The sequence below is a fragment of the Pogona vitticeps genome, chromosome 3, assembly GCF_051106095.1.
Source record: "Pogona vitticeps strain Pit_001003342236 chromosome 3, PviZW2.1, whole genome shotgun sequence".
Classification (NCBI taxonomy): Eukaryota; Metazoa; Chordata; class Lepidosauria; order Squamata; family Agamidae; genus Pogona; species Pogona vitticeps.
Window position 1 is genome coordinate 68,780,215 of NC_135785.1, and position 19,641 is coordinate 68,799,855.

General features: G+C 40.9%; 1 long non-coding RNA gene across 1 annotated transcript; it reads left to right on the top strand.

Moving 5' to 3' along the window:
• Positions 1-2,154: 2,154 nt before the first annotated feature.
• Positions 2,155-8,331, top strand: LOC140705499 (uncharacterized). The gene is made up of 3 exons (XR_012084893.2): positions 2,155-2,557; positions 3,134-3,195; positions 7,917-8,331. It is a non-coding gene; the product is annotated as an uncharacterized LOC140705499 (long non-coding RNA).
• Positions 8,332-19,641: the final 11,310 nt, after the last annotated feature.

The window sequence follows — 19,641 nt, forward strand, 5'->3', positions numbered from 1 at the left end:
ATATCAACAGGGCAAAAAAAAAAAAAAGTTCAGCTGGATCAGGTAAAGCATAGCTACAGGAGACTACAGTGCTGTAGAACAGGGGTCTCCACATCTGGCCTATGTTGCCATTTTGTCTGGCCCATTCCCTTCAGCCCATGTGTGAGTATGGGGGTGGGGGGGATGTGGGCGGGTGAGCATCCAAGCATGTGTATGAGTGGGGGAACGGGGGCACAGGCAGGTGTCTGTTTGGGCTGGAGGTGGGAGGAGGTGTACATGTGTGGGGGCCATGTATGTGGGTGGGCATCGAGGCAGGCGGGCAGGGGTGTGCATGCATGTATGAGTGCATACATGTGTGATGATCCATATTTATATTCATCCCCATCTCTAATCTGGATATAATTCAAGTCACAACATCATAACTTTGCCTTGTTATAATGTGAGCCAGAGCCTTTACTCCACCCATGACTGAATGGGTAGCACTCTAGGAGTATATAGAGGCAGCAGACACCTGCAAGAAGGAACTGGCACCCCCCTTCAGTGCAAGAGACATCTGTGTCCATGCTGTCCCATCAACATTAGGAACAGGCCCAGAAGCCTTCCAAAGAGAATATGTTTTGCAACAACAAGAGCTGAAGCAAGTCACTGCTTAGGATTCTATAGAGTATGAGAGCCCTCATTTGAATAGAAGGTTGCGGCCTAAGTCTGCATTATCTAGCAGAAGGCCAGAGGGTCCACAAGCCCTCCGTGGATCAGCCATGCTACCAGTGAAAGGTTAAGAAATCAGCTTTCTACCAGGAGCACAGTGTTGATTCCCACTGCTTATTTGCTCATATGTTCTGGGCATTGGAGATGACCAGGACGTCAGTGCTCCAGGGCCAGGAAACAGAGCAGAATGGAATGGTAGGATAAGAGGGGTAGCATGGGATGGAGAGAATGGCATGATATCACTTACTGCACCATGGCTGAACACTCATTAGTGGCCTTCTCCCCAGCTGTCATAACATTGGAATCCGCCTTATCACTGACACCAAGGGAGACTTGCAACCCTCTTTCTAGCATTCTTCTTGCTGTGCTTTCCCAGCAGTACAACTGTGAGGGTGCAGCAACTGACATTTCTCCACAACTGAGAAGATACCATGAGAATGGAGAAAGGAGGAGGAGCAAGAGCAGAAATAACAGCAGCCAACCACATTTGGAGCATCCATCCCACCACCGCGGACCCTACTGCCAAAACATTTGTAGCTCCTGGCAGGGAAGTCAAGATACTACGCTCACTTCTAGGCACTAAGTGAACTTCCAGGGGACACCTTCAAAGACCCTTCACCCACTACATTTGGTTCATTGATGGCTCTGTCTGCTACATCCAATGGGTAAAAGTGTAAATCTAATGTGTCCAGGTCTTGTTGCTACTACCAGTGCATCTCAGCTTGTATGGGAGACAGTAGTTTTCTTCCTTCCCCTGGTAACAGAAGACAGGAAAAGCAATTTTTTTCCACAAGGCTCAAGTAGAGGCTAAGGGTGCTTTCTCAAGGGAGTGGGGGCTGGTTCTGTTTTCTCCATTGAAAGACAGCATAAACAACCTGACTAATTAGCTTGTCTCCTAGTCCATCAACCACGTCTATTATCTTCTGGCTGTGGTTCTCTGTCTGGCTCATTACAAAGCTGGGTAGGAAGACCAGGATAGCCTCTATGCTTTCTCATTTTCCACAAGAGTTTGCCTTAGATGCTAGTACCTACCCAGAGAAGACATGAAGTCCAGTCATATGGCCATCTGAGGATCTCAAAGGGTTTTCAACAGAGGAAGAAAGTACTTAAAGAATTCTAGAGCTGCCATTCAGAGGTGCAGCGTGGGATGGAAGAATGAGAGTTGTGGCATGTACAGTGGAACCTAGACTAGAGTGGTGTTTCTTCATGCCAGAAGGAAGTGCAGCCACACATGAGGAGGTCCAGCAAGTGGCTCGCCACCCTAGGTAGCAGAGGCAAGGTTGCTGGTCATTCTGGATATAGTGGATGTGGGTCAATCTAGTCCATCATTCTGAAATAATTCACTTCCTATCCTGCTCCCACCAAATCCTCTTGCCCACCTGCTTTCAAATCTTTAGTATAGAAATGCACCTGAAATTAGGAGTAATGGCATGTAACACAGAGACTCCTTGTTGGTCTTTGTTTGGAATGAAAATAAAGGAGTATATAAAGAACTAATGACAACTTCTAACACTGATGACTTCTAATGCAGTAAATTATGCAGGAAATAATTATTTTTCCCTTATAAAAACCTGTCACCTGAACAAACAAAACATTTGTACTGATGTCTTAAAAAATACTACTGGCTTCTAGAAACATCTTTGTAAAAAAACATCTCTCTTTTTTTCTCTTTCAGCTGTACTTTTTCCTCAGGGACTTTAACTTTCTGTTCTCTGTATTTGTTTTCTGCAACCTTCAGTGACGCCAAATAGATTATCTTCTCTCCTTTGCTGCCACTACCCACAGAACTTTGTAAACGGTGTCTTGTTTTATGATAGCTTCCAGAAACCTTTGGCCATGATCAGCAAGAGAAGTAAATGAAAAATTCAAGGTGAGCTTATAAGTTCTAAAGTTCCCCCAAAGTCTGTAGTTACTTAGTCCTTGTCTTCAGACATTTATAGGTCATAAAAATCCATGACATTTTAATTAGATGAAGAGCTACACTCACCCCTCAGGTATAAAACTCCAGGCAAACAAGACCTCCAAGAATCCAGAAATTAAAATGGCTTGTTATACTTCATGCCTAAAGAATGAGGGGGGAGGAATCTCCATTTTATAGTTGGATGTGCTCTGCAGCATAGGTGTAAGCACACAGTAACTATCATCTTACAAACTGCTAGAGCTTTCCCTTGAAATATCATGGTTTGGTCTGAAATACTACTTATTTATTTTTTATTTCCTCTCACATTTCATCCTGGAACTGAGTTCATCTCTCTGTTTCTCTTCCATTAAAACAGAAAAGCAGAGTCTTGGCTTTATAAATGGTTTGATGCATTTTTTTTTCAAAATTTGACTGGTGCCTGAAAAAACATTTTATTTTTAAATTTCTGCATTTTACATTTCTGCATTTTACAGCCATTGCTCTTCATCCGCATCTGCTGAGTTGGTACTTTTTATTTTATTTCAGAACTCAGAAGCCGATGTCAAATGCAGCTACTTCTACAGCAGAAATAAATATTAGGAAACTCTGTAAGTAAATAAAATACATGTTGCAGTATGGTGTACTATTGTTCAAGTTTCCATACATTCAGTTCTATGTTCCCCACCTCAGTCACTGTCATTTCTCTTTTCTACATTAGTTGGCATCCAATAGCATCATCATCATCTCTCTCTCTCTCTCTCTCTCTCTCTCTCTCTCTCTGTGTGTGTGTGTGTGTGTGTGTGCTTAAGAAGCAATTCCTTTTACCTTCTGCTGGCCCTGTGCTCCCTTTAAGCATATTCTATTGGAAGCAAACTTGCCGAAAGAACATAATCAAAAGATGTAGTTTTAGAAGAGGAAGCTGTTTCAGTCTGTGCCTGCATAATGGGCAAAAGCAAAGGAAATATAAAAAATAAAATAGATAAACAAGTTGCGGCACCTTAAAGACTAATTGCTATATTTTAATGTGAGCTTTCATGGACAAGTCTACTTCCTCAGATTTGTCTTTATTATTAGGTCTTCCTCTCTTCCTACTGCATACCCCACTTCTCCCAGAAAGAAGACAGATTATCTCAATAAAGGAAGCTAATTCTGTTACTTTGCAAGAACTGAGCAGAACTTACTGGAAAAGACAATATTGCTAAGAAGGGGGCGGATACAGTAGAAAGAGAGAACAACAAAATGAGGTGTTGTTGATCTGCAGGATCTGAGCAGAGCTGTTAAAGCTATGGAATTTGGGAGGTCATTAATTAACTCATATAGCCACACATCAGAAGTAACTTGATGGCACATAGCATGGAGCTCCAGCCACAAACAGAAGCAAATGCGCAGATACACTCACTTGGGAGTGTGCACATGATGCAGTGGTGTGTGCCCATGTGGTTAGAGGGAACATTGACTGGAAAACCTGTCCCCAAACTTCCCCAAATTTGGTACAGAGCAAGAGCAAAACAAAACAAAAGGAACTGGTACATCCTGGAAAAACCAGATTACAAATGAGAGACAAAGTCTCAGAATGTAGAAAGTAGAAACAAGCTTTTTATTCTGCATTTCTTGATTAATTAAAAAGCTCTGGCTCAACACATTTTGGGCGAAGCCTTCTTCACGTAAGAAGAAGTATTAAGAAGTAATAAGCCTGTATTATCCTCAGGAACTGAGCATAATTCAAAATTACAGGGTTTTTTCTTGGGGGAGGAATGCCATTAGTTTTAGAATTCACTTGAAGAATGCTAATTTACTCTGCTGCACAAAAACATCACTGCACTCTCATGCAGTGTTAATTTGCATGACAAGGTTCGAGCTACATGGATCAATGTGGTCTGACAGATTGTCAGCTTTAGACAGCAGTGATATAGGTTCAGCTGACTTGATAGGTCAGCTGAACCTATAATTGCAATGCCCTCTATGTGGGGCTGCCTTTGAAGATGGTCCGGCGATTGCAACTGGTCCAGAATCTAGCTACGTGGTTGGTGAGTGGTGGGGCCACTAGGGAACATATCAAGCCGATTCTGATTAAATTACATTGGCTACCAGTTGCTGCCTGAGCCCAATTCAAAGTGCTTGTTTTGACATATAAAGCCCTAAATGGCTTGAGCCCTGGATACCTGAAGGACCGCCTCCTTCCATATGAGCCTACCTGGCACTTAAGATCTACCCAGGGGGCCCTTTTGAAAGAGTTGTCCCTCAATGAGGGAAGAGGGAGGGCTTGTAGACAAAGGGCCTTTTCAGCAGCTGCCCCCAGACTATGGAATGCCCTCCCGACTGAGATTCATCTGGCGCCGACGCTGATGACATTTTGTCGCCAGGTCAAAACCTTCCTGTTCCAGAAGGCTTTTAATTGAAATAATATCAACAGTGGGTCCTGATGGCAATTTTTAGAGTATCTATTTTAATTTAATTTTAATTGTTTTATCTTTTTATTGTATTTTAATTGCTGTAAGCCACCCAGAGACCTTTGGATAGAGTGGGCGACATAGAAGTTAAATAAATAAATAAATAAATAAATAAATAAATAAATAAATAAATAAATAAATAAATTAATTAATTAATTAGTCGTGTCCAACTCTTCATGACCCCATAGACCAGAGCACGGCAGGCCCTCCTGGCTTCCACTGCCTCCCGGAGTTTGGTCAAATTAATGTTGGTAGCTTCAGTGACACTGTCCATCCATCTTGTCCTCTGTCATCCCCTTCTCCTCTTGCCCTCACACTTTCCCAACATCAGGGTCACCTACCCAAACATTTGATTACGAATAGCCAGACAGAATTTGGCCACTTGTCTCGTAATATAAGGGGTATTGTCAGAGAGTAGGAGCTGGACATAATCCTCCTCTGATTTCCCGGGAGATTTACAGATAATAGGTGATAAAAGCTCCATACGAAGATCCCGGTAACAAGTACAGAAAAGGAGAACATGACCAACTGATTCAACTTTATCACTATTACAAGGGCAGAGTTAATCTGATGTAGGCAAACCTAGAAATCTTCCTTCCAAAAGCATTGAAGGAAGTACATCGAGCCTAGCTAGCATAAAAGTCCTTATGGTTTTAGATGACATAGTGCTGGCTAAATACGAGGTGATAAAAGCAGATTTCTTTAGAAAATTATATTTCCCTAACTGGCCAACATGGTCCTCTAGTTCAATGTCCCGTACCCTTAACTTCACTGCTTTGATGGCACCCTTGAGACCCATTGCTATAAGTATACTGGGGGAAAAGCCAATTTTCGATAACTCTTCAGTTATATGCTTCTTCCACTCCGACTGAAAGGAATCTAGTAGGGTCAGTGGGGCCAAGCCTTCTAATGCAAAAATCAGTTTAAGCCAGTATTTCACCATAAGGACTTTAGCCTGTGCTTTGATGGATATTAACCCACCCTTTAAGCGAAGAGCCACATTGGAAGTACAAGATGGAACTCCAAGAATGGCTCTCGCGAATTTGGTCTGAACAATCTCCAGAGGTTGTAGATTAGCGTAAGTGAATAGTTGAGAGCCATAAAGCATTTGTGAAATAATCCTGGCCTTAAAAATTTGTATTGCCGATGGTACATGTTTACCCCCATCAGTATGGAAAAATCTTCTTAGTGCTCCAGTATTTTTCTGGGCACTCATTGCTGCATGGTTTACATGAGTAAGCCAGGATCCTGAAGAGTGAAAAACTATGCCAAGGTATTTGTAGCATGCTACTTACTCTACAGGGTGTCCATTTAGAGACCACTTATGCTTTATTCTCCTACTCATAACCATAATCTTGGTTTTTGCATAATTAATTATTAGTTGTTCTTTATTACAGTAAGAGGAGAAGGATCTCAGGAGTCGTCTAAATCCTACTCACGTTGTTGACAGTAAAACAGCATAATCAGCATAGAGTAAGATTGCAATTGGGCGAAAGGCAAGTTTGGGTTGATGAAAATTGGGGTTACTTAAATTCCCAACTAAGCCATTGATATAGAAGTTGAACAAGGTGGGGCCTAGTATGCATCCTTGTCTCACTCCATTAAATACAGGGACTTGGTTGGATAAGATCCCCACGGAATTACAAAGAAACTGCAAATGCATATTTTCATGAAGTCACCGCATCAATAGGAGAAGCCATTTATCGATATTTGTGGACTCAAATTTTGACCACAGGCAGTCCCTTGGTATGAGGTCAAAAGCAGATTTGAAATCTATGAAGGCTGCATATAGAGCACCACCTTTGGGGGCAGAGTATTTAGATGCCAGGTGGTGTAAGATAACCCCTGGTCTATGGTGGATCTTCCCAGCCTAAATCCTGCTTGTTCCTCTGCAAGTATATTCTCCTCAAGGAGTCTTCTCTTCTCATGAGATGGCCAAAGTACTGGAGCCTCAGCTTCAGGATCTGTCCTTCCAGTGAGCACTCGGGGTTGATTTCCTTCAAAATGGATAGGTTTGTTCTCTTTACAGCCCAGAGGACTCTCAAAAGTCTCCTCCAGCACCACAGTACAGTAGTAGTAGTAGTCGTCGTCAAAAACACCAGGCACAGTCAATTAAAATAATTTAAAACTGAAGTATCTGTTAAATATTGGTGCAGTATTGTGCTGCTCCTGTTGTTGTTGTTGTTGTTGTTGTTGTTGTTGTTGTTGTTGTTGTTGTTGTTGTTGTATTTCCAGGAGGGCAAGTGAGCATTGTATATTTTCCGACCTTGCATATCTGATGTAAACATTTCAAATGAAGGGGAGAAAAAGACTTGAGATGACAGTTCAGCTGAGAAGCACAAAACATACTCGTGTAGTATTGTGCATTTCAGTGTGCAAACGTATTTCAAACCCAGCATGTTGCCTCATGAGGAAGTGATTGCAGCAAAGTTGTCTAACATATATCATGGTGCGACACACCGTCACTCCAAAAATTAGAGAAAAAATATGTCGGTTGTTGCAAAAGACTATCCATGGGACACAAGCAACTCAAAGCATTATATGGGAACAAAGAACTCTCTTTCTACAGTGTTCTGCATATGTGGCTGATAATGCCAGTGTTAGCTATGGCAAAGAGAGCAGTGTTTCCCAAAAAACTAATGGATGCCAAGCAAGAACATGTACCAGCAAACCGCGTGAGACACATAAATCACCCTAACTCAAAGCATGCTGCAACAACCTTTTGTTGCTACTATAGAAACCATAATTTTTTATTCCCATTTCAAGACTTCTGCTAGAAGAAGAGAGCCATTACAGGGTTTTTATGTGAGTGTTACTGGAGGTGAAATGTTGCAATCAATTAAGATGCATAGTCACAAAGTAATTGTCTTGTTTTCCAGCAACCTATATAATAGCAAACTCTTACCAGCTATTTCCAGAAGGAAGGAAGATTACCCCAAAAGATTGCAAAAATGCTTTGGAGCATGGAACAACAAATGCATGGCCAACAAGGTGGCCAAAGAATATTTTCTTCACCTAAAACATAATCTAAAACTATTAATGGATTGTGCTAAGGACTGAGGAGCCAAATGTTTCAGAACTATTCACAAGCTCTTGAACTGGCTCAACAGACAACTGGAGAGAAGGATCACAGACAAATTTTCTGGAGACAATGAGATGTAAGTGGAATTGATTGGTGTACGCTTTTGTTTCTCTCTCACATGTTGTTGGCAGAATAACAACAAAGGGCTTTAGTGCATCTATATTTTGTTAAAGAAAATGAATAAAAAGAACAGTTGATGGTGGTGAAATTGAGTTGGTGTGTTAACATGTTGCTTTTGAAAAGTATAAACCATAGGATCTTGATTTAAAATTGTGCTTTATTGTATTCATTTAAGAAATAAAATATTCAATGAAGAGCAATGCTGTCCTGAAAACTGTTCACAAATGTACATATACACACTCTCCTTCCCTCAATTAGAGTATACGTGCAGGTTCTTGACAGAGCCAGGTACCCAGAACTACTTGCAGTTAAGACTTTAAGAGAGATACTCCGGGCAAAGTGATTATTTCGGGTGTGATCATTTGATTGCACCCTTAGTTACAATACTAGGACTGTTTGTGTTTGCTTGTGTCTGAATCTATGCGTGTGCATACAGATGAACACCTGCAGTCTTGTCTCAGTTCTGAGTGGCTCACTTTAGGACATTAGGATCTCTCTTGCTCTCCCCCCAGCTCCTTGTTTTGTTATTTTAGTTGTTTGTTTGTTTCTTAGTATGATAGTTTGTTATAATAGCTATCTTCTGCTTCTCTTCCCTTATGTTTGCTGGTTTGGAAGTAGGCAAGTAATTCTACAAGAAACTATTTAGATGGTGCTGCATAAGCAACTAACATCTGTTTGCTTTTCTATATTCCATATTCATGGGAATGTTCCCTGCCCCTCCCCTCAAAAATCCAGAAACACACAAACAGCAGCATGGGCCTGGAGAAGGACTTGGAGTGCATCTGAAATGGCACAGCATGAGGAAGACACCAATCTGTGCAACTTTACTTAGGAACAGACCAGGTGGGGGCATTGCACATCCCTAGTCTGATTATGATTATACAGTATTTTCATATGTTACATCAGCATACACAAATTGAATGCAAACTTTTCTTTTTTGATGACAAATATTCCCCTTTCAAGTGACCTTTGTTCTTCATGTCCTCCTCTTTGGTGATGCAGCAGTGGTCATCCTACACTCATTTGGTTTATTTGTTGCAACAGCAGATGCGGCATTTAGGTATGTGTGTTGTACAAAACTACATGTGCAAGTTATTGGTACACTGCATGAGCTGATGCCCCATCCTATAAAAAATGCAGGTGTGTGTGATCCTTTTACTTTGAAGACTGGACAACATCCTCGTTGCTTCAAAGGCAAAGAGGATAAGCAAGTACAGGATATACTACATGGCAGACAGCACTCTGCTGCCCAACTACTAATCACCAGGGCTCCTTATCATGGATCAGCTGAACCCTGGGCAAGAAATGCTTTGAGTTCCCACTCCCTGGTGCCATTGCAGGACCATCCAAAAGGTTTACAGGGTCTGGGGCAGGTGTTCTTGTCCTCTACAAGACCTCCTGCATGGGGATACAAAGTCAACTTCCACAGAATTTTACTTAGTGCGAGCAGCCCGTTTGAGCACCCCTTTGGGACCATGTAAGGAGCCAAAATTGGGAGTCAAGGTAGCTGTAGGAACAGACAAACAAAATTAAACAACTCTGGCTTTCATTCATGTAGGAGCAAGGTAGTCTCTTATAGACATCTGGTATTTGTTGATTCAGAAACATTCAGAGACCAGCTTAATAGAATTTCAAAACTTAAGGCCAGGAAAGGTAAAGGTAAAGGTTCCCCTTGACAATTTTTGTCCAGTCGTGTTCGACTCTAGGGGGCGGTGCTCATCCCCGTTTCCAAGCCATAGAGCCAGTGTTTGTCCGAAGAAAATCTTCTGTGGTCACATGGCCAGTGCGACTTAGACACGGAACGCTGTTACCTTCCCACCGAGGTGGTCCCTATTTATCTACTCGCATTTGCATGCTTTCGAACTGCTAGGTTGGTGGGAGGTGGGACAAAGCAACGGGAGCTCACTCTGTCACGTGGATTCGATCTTACAACTGCTTGGTCTTCTGACCCTGCAGCACAGGCTTCTGCTTGAACCAAAATGTTGCTATTGTTGTTGTTGTTTGTTTTGTTTTTAACATCTTGAGATGGGAAGCAAATGACAGAGATCCAACCCAGGCCAACCTCCTGCCAAATGAAACAGCTGAAAATTGATGAATGTTTTTATTTTATTTTATTTTTTATTTTATTTTTGGACTTATATACCGCCCCATAGTGCTACAAGCACTCTCCAGGCGGTTTACAATTTCATTATACAGGCTACACATTGCTTAACAAGTGGCTGTCCTATAAGTAACTTAGCTCTTTCATCTTCTATTACTTTAAGCAATATGTTTGCTACAGTGAAGAATGAAGCACTCCTTACAATCAAGGACAATGGGGATCAGTCGATAACTTCTGTATCTTCTTCCCTAAAAAATTCATTAAATTCTCCAAAAGACTCCCTCCCTCTTTTCCAGAGCCATGTCTTTTAATCACTCAAACAGTGAATGCAATATTTGAACATCTACAAAGGCTGTGCAATGTAATGAAAGCGCTTGAGTGTGCTTTAGAAAAACTTTGAAAGGGTCTTTCCTGATTTGAGAGGAACTCACAGCCAAAGGGATCAAAGTGGGAGGCTCCAAGAAAGGTCAATAGGAGCAATCATTCACATAGAGCAAACAGCTCACCAACTGATGAAGGGACCCAGCTCTTCAGAAATTTTTCAGACCTCATGGGTTTTCTTGCACATTGCTCCAACAGCTGTTAATAGAAGGAAATGGGACTCATATATAATGATCATAACAATGTTAATCCAATAGTTAAACAGCCAGTCACAGAAAATAGACTTAAAATCAATAGCCTGGCTCCCTTATAAATGGGGCCAAAAGACATACTGCTCACATTTGAGCATACTATAATAGTGCTCCTGCTGTTCAAAATGAAAACATTTCTGGGGAATTTCTAAATTATTCCTGTAAAAGTCATCGTGGACACAATCTCCCAACCGTTGTCTCAGAGAAGTTCAGCACCACAGAACGCTTGAAGGAGTTCTCAGAAAACTGACCTCAAAAAGTTAAAAAAAAAAATTGCTGGATTTTCAATAGTTCTGTCAAAAGTAGAGACAGGGACAAACTAGCACAATGGCAGTTCCTGGTGGTTTATGGTTTGTTGATGTCCATGTACCACAAATTGTGCCAACTTTTTTTAAATAACCAGTTTGTGGTTTGCTCAGTTTGGACCCATCTCTAAATGAAACGAGGCTTTCTGTGTAGCTCAGCTACACAAAAAGCCCTCCCTTCATGGGCCCCACCACCTACCTTGCTTACTCTAGGCCTTTGCTACTGCCACACTGCTCAGCTGAATAAGACAATACAGTGGTGCCTCGCATTATGACATTAATTTGTTCCAGCGAAATCGCTGTAGAATGAAAACATCATAAAGCGAAAATAAAAAAGCCATTGAAATGCATTAAAACCTGGTTAATGCGTTCCAATCGGCTAAGAACTCACCGTCCAGCGAAGATCCTCCATAGGTGCGGCCATTTTCGGGTGCCTGTCCAGCGAAAAATGGTTCCTAAACACAGCGGGGAGCCATTTTGAGCACCCGCCGGCCATTTTGAAAACCCGACGATCAGCTGTTTTGATCGTTGGGAAGCAAAAATCGGTTCCTGAAACAGGGAACTGATCATCGCGCAGCGAAATTCCCCCATTCAAAACGTCGGTTTTTGCGATCGCAAAAACCTCATAATGCGGATTTGTCGTTAAACAGAGCACCCGTCTTGCGAGGCACCACTGTACAGTGGTGCCTCAACTTACGGACATCCCTATATATGAACAATTTGACCTACGAACAGCTCCGTTCACATAATTTTGCTTCAACTTGCAAATGGAGCTTCGACTTATGAATTAAAAAAACATGCAAAAAGCAGGAAATGAACTTTGGAGTGCCTGGTACTGCCTGGTACTGTAATTTTAAAATGCAAAAATTGGTTTAAAAGGTGCTTAGTTTGGTTTAAAGCTGCTTGGTTTTAAAGGTGTTTGGTTGAAAAGCCGTTTGTTCTTTCCCTCCCTCCTTTCCTGCCCTTTTTTTAACCTTAGGGCATCTTAGGTGTTTTTTTTTAAAAAAAAACTCTCCCTAGTGGTAGAGGACGGATTAAACGCTTTTGCATTAGTTCCTATGGGAATGAATGCTTCGACTTACAAACCGTGCTTCGACATAAGAACAAAAAACAGCCAGAACAGAGTAATCATTTTTCCAGTGCATTCCTATGGGAAATGCTGATTCAACGGAAAAGACCTGGAACAAATAAGGTAAGTGCTGGGACCTATGAAGGGGGGCTTTTGGTGCGGAGAATGAAGAAAGACAAAATGCCAATGATGAAAAATTCGGCATTTCGTTTTCTTTTGTGAAAGTGCAGTTCCCCAAACTACCATAAAACAAACCATGGACCAACCCAGTTTGCGGGTTGTTTTGATTCATGGTTCATTTTGTACTTGAGATGGGGAGATTCATATTCATATATGAATATCCCCCCAGAGGTGCAAATAATGAGGGTTCGGCTCCCTGGGGCCAGACTGAGCAGTCACTATTCTGCCAATGCTGAGGGCTCCGTACTCCCTTCCTATCACTCTGGAGCTCGTGATGGATTAGCTCACTAGTTCTTAACCTTGGGTTACTCAGGAGTTTTGGACTGCAACTCCCAGAAGCCTTCACCACCAACTGTGCTGGCTGGGGTTTCTGGGAGTTGCAGTTCAAAAACATCCGAGTAACAAAGGTTAAGAACCACTGGATTAGCTATTCTGAGAACTGACAGAGAGGCTTGTCATCCCGCCTTCTACCAGGAGTGGCTAATCCACCGTGAGCTCTGGAGTGATGGGAAGGGAACGCAGAACCTGCTGCAGCGGTGGCATGGTGAGTGTTTCGTCTGGCCCCAGAGGGCCAGACCCTCATTCTCTGCACCTATGGGGGGATGTTCGTATTTGTCTACGAATACAAATACCCCCATCTCTATTTTGTACCCCTCTCTAGTCAGCACTAACACAGAGAAAGATGGACACAGACTCACCTGGGTCCCACATTGTGGCCAGTGTGGTGGCCTGACCTCCCACACAATTCTATAATGGCAGCTGCTCCATGGCAGGCCATGAGGGAGCCTGGGAGAATGACATTGGGATGAAGGGTTGAGTTGGCAGCCAGGGATTGGCTGGTGTGACCAGAGGTATGACCTGCCGCACTGCCTTACGGATAAAAGGGTGCTCCCAGGCCAGGGTATGTGGAGGCCTCAACAGTGTTCTCCCTCCCCACCCATCCCGTGCTTGATACAATATAAGAGTTGTGGAGGTTAATAATGGTCTATGTTCCATGGGTGATTTGTTAGTGCAACTGATTTTATATCCATGCCACAGCTTTGCTTGCAGTTTGGGAGCACAAGGGATGGATCCAAGGGATCGCAGAGGTCAGACAGAGTCCTGCCCACCACTGTCACTGAACTCCCTCCCTTTGGGGGGGGTAGGAGCAAGGACTAGGGCTGCCCCAACATGGGGGCACAGAGCTTTGGTTTTGCCCTTGGGAGCCATGGAGTGGCATACACCTGTGTGGTCTCTGAGGATCTACCACCCTGGATCATTTCCCAGAGGATTCTGGGAAGTGGACGCTACATCAGTGGTGGACTTGGGACTCCCGATGGAAACGGATTCAAGCTAAATGCTTAGCTAGGGAAACTGCCGCTCTAATTCAATTAATAAAGTTGTGGCCTCTTATTTCCAGTTTAAAGTGTACAGTGTGTTTATTGTCTGGGGGAGGTACCAGGCTGGCTTAGTCATAGGAACACAATGAATTTGGTGAAACAGTTTCTTTCTGAACAAAGGAAGGCTCATACTTACATTAAGGAGGTTTCAATCCCTCTGGCTAAATAGGAAGTGCTTAAAACTCGCTTGATCTCCTCACATTGCATGGATGAACCATTGGAAGATTACAGTAAGAAGCATAATACTACTGTTATGAACAATACTGATCCTATATTAACTTGACGTACAACTGCTAGATAGCTTAGTGGCATATGTCTTTGGCTGCAGAGCCAGAAATTGGAAGTGTGATTCCCTATATGCCTCCTTGGTAGGAGCTGGAGTTGATGATTATACCAGTTTACTAGGAAACCCAAAGCAAGGATTGTCAATGAGTAAACTTCATCTCTTTGGATTATGAGGGTATCCACACATATGATCACACACTGATACCCCAAGTTATAACTAAATCTGTGACTACAATAGCACCCTATGGGGATTCAGTGCTTCAGTCTGTACCTCCAAAAGAGGTGTCATAATTTTGATTACTTTAGCCTTATATTCCTATCAGAAATTATATTCTGATAGATACACATCCTCTCAGGAGTGAACAGACTGACACACTGTACTTCAGTAACATGTCTGTGTTCTTTTATGGAACACTGCAGGATCAAGTTCAAATAATCATGATGCCTCTTTTATTATGTTTCTCTCAAGCTTGACATTTTAATGTTGCAAGCGACATGGACTTTAGATGCAATAAATATCCACCAGCTATGTACTACCCCAAGTGACAAGAAGAGTAGACAAGGGGTGGCCTACTTACCCTTGTCTCCAATTAGTTCCATACAGTGTGGTAATGACATAATAAAAATTAAAAAAAAAATGAAAAAGGAGATATTTTAATGGAAGTGAAGAAAGATAATGTTTCTAGTTATTGCACAAATGATGTGTACAACTGTAAAAAAAATTTTTTTTTTGCCACCATTCCTAACTTCAGACAATGTGTTAAGGAAAGCTACAGGACACAGTCTGGTGCCCCCTTCAACTCAGTGCCTTGGACAACTACACAGTTCACCCACCTACCTCCGACCATCCATGCTTACCACAATTTTGTGTTCCATATATGTTATCCGAGATGGCCATCTGTTCTTCCTACTGGTGAGGAAGAGTTTCACACAGAAACTCTTACTCTGGTAGAGAGTTAATTATATGTGTCAACAATATGATGGATGTTTTCATCATAAGTTCTGACTGCTGAAGTTTCCCACCCCAATGACAAATGAATTTGGCTTTTAATTGTTTATTGTACACTGTCATTTTTCCTGTCTTCCCTGAACTGTTAACAGGTTTTCAAAGAAGTAGCCATGTTAGTCTGTGCAAGCATATGCAGAAAAAAATAAATAATAGAAAACAAAAATGTGGTGTTACCTTAAAGCAGGGGTGGGCAATTAATTTCTATAGGGGGGCCAAATGAAAAAACTGAACTGCGTTCGGGGGCCGAACCAACTTTACATAAAAATAAAAGGAAACAATGATGTTATGATTGTTTTTATTTTAAACTTGTTAATCTTCACAAATACCAACAAGGTTTTTTGCAGTATGTTAAAGATAAGCAACTGATCAACTTTAGACAAAAAGCTATAAATGGTTTTGATGTTCAAAACTGTCAATGGGATGGAAAGGAGTGGCTCGCAGGCCGTATGTGGCCCTCGGGCTGCATTTTGCCCAGGTCTGCCTTAAAGCCTCAGTGTTATATTTCAATGTGAGTTTTTTATGTTTCATATTTCTATGAAAGCTCACAATGAAATATAAAATTAGTCTTTATGGTTTCCCAAATTTTGTTTTTTACTTTATTTTCTTTCATTTTCGTTTTGTCTGCATTTGTCAACAGGTATTACAATGTACTTTAGCACAATCATCTTAGGACTTCTTCCTACAATGTGCCAGGAATTTCTTACAATGCCTACTGTCTTTAAATGTTCATGTATAAATTAGAGATGGGCACAAATTAAAAAAGAAATGACAAAATTCATTCAAAAATCACTAATTCATAGATTCTGATTCATACAAATCTATGTCCCCAATGAATATAAATCAATGATTTTTTAGTAATTTGTCAATTTGTTTGGCCATAAAATGGCACCGGAGGCACCTAGAGACACCAGAATAGCAGGAACGCTACCTCTGACTCTCCTCTACAATCCCAAATTTGGTGAAGATTGGGTTTCCCCAAGCCAACTGCTAAAGGGCACCTTCCCGGAGGAACCCACTTTGTGGGTTTATCACTTGGATGTCTGAAACCCAGTCTTCACCAAACTTGGTGAGATTGTAGAGGAGAATCAGTGGTTTTGGTGTCTCTAGGTGCCAGGAGGGAATTTTTCTAAAGGGCCCTCCTTATGCGTGTCTAACTCAGATGTTGAAAACGCAAACTTCACCCATCTTCCAGGGCTCGTAGAGTAGAGTCAGGGGAGGTTTCTCTGCAAATCTGGTGTCTCTAGGTGCTTGTGTGTGTGTGTTTCATATGGTTTTAAAGTTAAAAAAACAAATTGACAGATAAATTCATTGATTCATCAGAAAAATAATAATAAATTTGGACTTCCGGCTTGACGCAGTGATGAGATAGCAGCAGGAGGACAGAGCTCCATCCTCTGGGCTGAATTTCGACTTGTTTGGGACCCCCAGGGGGTTAAAACCACCTTGAAGAGGTGGTGAAATGGGGGACAAGTGTGTTGATCACGGGTCGAACAGTGGTTGCCCACATTTAATCTGGGAAACTCCCCAATCAACCAGCGGGTGGAAACAAGCAGCTAAACTAGCTTGCTTGCAAGTTGTATTGCTTTCTATCCCTGGAGGAGACAATTCCTACGGCAGAAATAGCATCTTCTATTCCCCAACACTGACTGGGCAGCAATGAATCTGGAGAGAGGAGGAGATGCAGGGAGACACAAGGAAAATAAGTTGGATATGAATTAGACATTTAATTATACTTCAAGGAAGGAAGTCTGGTGTTACTTTGTCATTATAAACTTAAGAATCTTTCTCCTGAAAACACCATTGGTAACAACTCTGGGAAACTAAAAATTGCTTATGCTATTTGTAACAGCTATCTAAGGTGCTCAAAAAGCCCAGAATCAATGACCTTGAACACTTTATGGCTGTTTGGAATTCCCTTTCTTTTTGAGGGCAGAACTGAACTACTGATAAATTATCCCTAGAAAGCCCAATCCAGCCAAAGTGGAACTTCTAAACTGTATCCCTTGATGGGACCTTGAGCCTTTAGGTGGGAAAACTCTCTATGACTGAGACTGGATTCAAGTTTAACGCTAAAGATGATCAAACTATTAAAGTGGACCTATGGAAACAAGTATTGATGGACTGATTACTTTAAACATCTGGACAACTTTCACTTGGGTTACAATTATTTGACATCTGGGACATAATGCCATAACAAGGACACTTTTGGGATGAAACAAAATCTACTCTTCAAGCAGTTTTAGAAATAGTGAGATCTTATAACAAAGAGGCAAAATTATTCAAGAAGCAGTTGAAGAACTATAGTCAACAAGAGACAGGGAACAGTGAACAAGGAAATGAGAGGGCGGTGGATGATGTATGCCAATCAAAAGAGGGGCTTGAAGAAATTATAGGAGAAAACCTAGGAGATTTAATTCTAACCCTGGAGTTGAGAAGGATTTTAGGTATGTTAGGGGAAGATAAGGGGAGAGAATCAGCAGATGTAATTTTAAAAAGCCTGGATGATCTATTGGAGATAGATCAAATGTATAAAATGTTCTCAGGTGGCACAAGGCATGGCAGAATTATTAGAGAGATAGAAACAAAAATTGGGAAAAGACAAATAAGAGGAGGAGTTACTTTGAAAAATGAAAAAAAGGAAAAAAGGATATCAAGGTGGCCTTCAACATGGAAAGCATGTACAGTCGTGCCCCGCTGGACGATTACCCTGCTCTACGATAAATCCGCTTTACATTGACGTTTTTGTAATCACTTTTGCGATCGCAAAACAATGTTTTAAATGTTTTTTTTCACTGTGTGATGATTGATTCCCTGCTTCGGGAACCGATTTTCGCTTTACGACGATCAGCAAACATCTGATCGTCAGGTTTCAAAATGGCTGCCAGCTGAAGAAAATGCCCCCCCCCCTGTTTTCTAGGATGGATTCCTCGCTTTACGGGCACCGAAAATGGCCACCGTATGGAGGACCTTCACTGGACGAGCAGGTATTCAGCCTATTGGAATGCACTGAACAGTTTTCAATGCGTTTCAATGGGTTTTTTATTTAGTTTGACGACGTTTTCGCTCTATAGCAATTTCGCTGGAACTTATTAACGTCGTCAAGTGAGGCACCACTCTATATACCTAACTTCTGAAATTGTAAGGGGCCGTATCCTATATATTAGAAAAAGGAATTACAGTAAATTGAAATAAGGAATGAGTAATCAGGGTCAAGGCATAACACGGTGGTCATTAAGGTAAATTGAAGCTAAATATAAGAATGAGATAAGACAAATAGTAAATAATGAAAATACATTAGATATGATATTGATATAGACATGATAAAAATGTGGAGATAAAAATGGCTGAACAATTAGATAAAGAAAATCTGTATAAAATGCTTTAGATAACATCTATTATGTGTTAGGAACCTATTCAGGTATTAATGATATAAAATACAAAGTTCGTCAGTAAAATCACCTCAAAATTATATAAATTTGGAACCAGAATTACTTTTATTAGGTATGTTATTAGAGGACTTTGAGAACATTTAATACTATGAGAGTAATATTATGAAAGTATTTATTTATTTATTTATTTATTAGATTTATTTATTAGATTTATAGCCAATATTGTATACTAAAATATACACATTAATGATTTAAATGTTTTTAAAAATGTATAGACTTTGAAGGGACAACTAAGAAGACACCAAGACACAAAAAAGAAATAATTATAAGCAACCCATGTAACACGATGTTTAACAAGCATGAATTGAATGTAGATAGATTAAAAAACTAATAAAATGTTTTTTTTAAAAAAGAAAAAATCATAAATCATAATTTGTGATTTGTTATCCTTGAGAAATCATGAATCAGAATGAATCACCATTATTCTGATTCATGCCCATCTCTAATAATTGATTCACACAATGAGTTAACCATTAGGTTAGACTAACATTTTACCAGTGCTGAAGGAATTAGGTAGCTACTCATTTAGGGGCTGGATATGTTATTGAAGAATATAAATGGATAAGATAGAAGTATGGAATATTTAGCCACAGAATTAGTTTTTGACAGAACCCCTATACAATCATGTCAAAACAGTAAAAATGAAAGTTGGCCTTCCATGAAGATTCCTAGAACAGTATGAAAACTAATAGACTTTTTATGGCCAAGGTACTGTGAGTCTTATTAGGCATGGTCAATAACAGCTTACTCGATTGCTTTTCACATGTTAACTAGAGGAAAACAAACATCACATACAACGTTTGTAATGTCAGATGCAAAACATGATAGTCTCTCACTGTTACTTGCTTTCTGGTAAATTTTGCCAGCATAGATCTATATTCCTGAGTTGAATGGAAACCCTACCTTGTACATACGCATGCATGCACGTTCACACACATATACACACACAGAGATTTGATTTAACATTTTTGTCTGCAGAACTCTCCTAGTCCT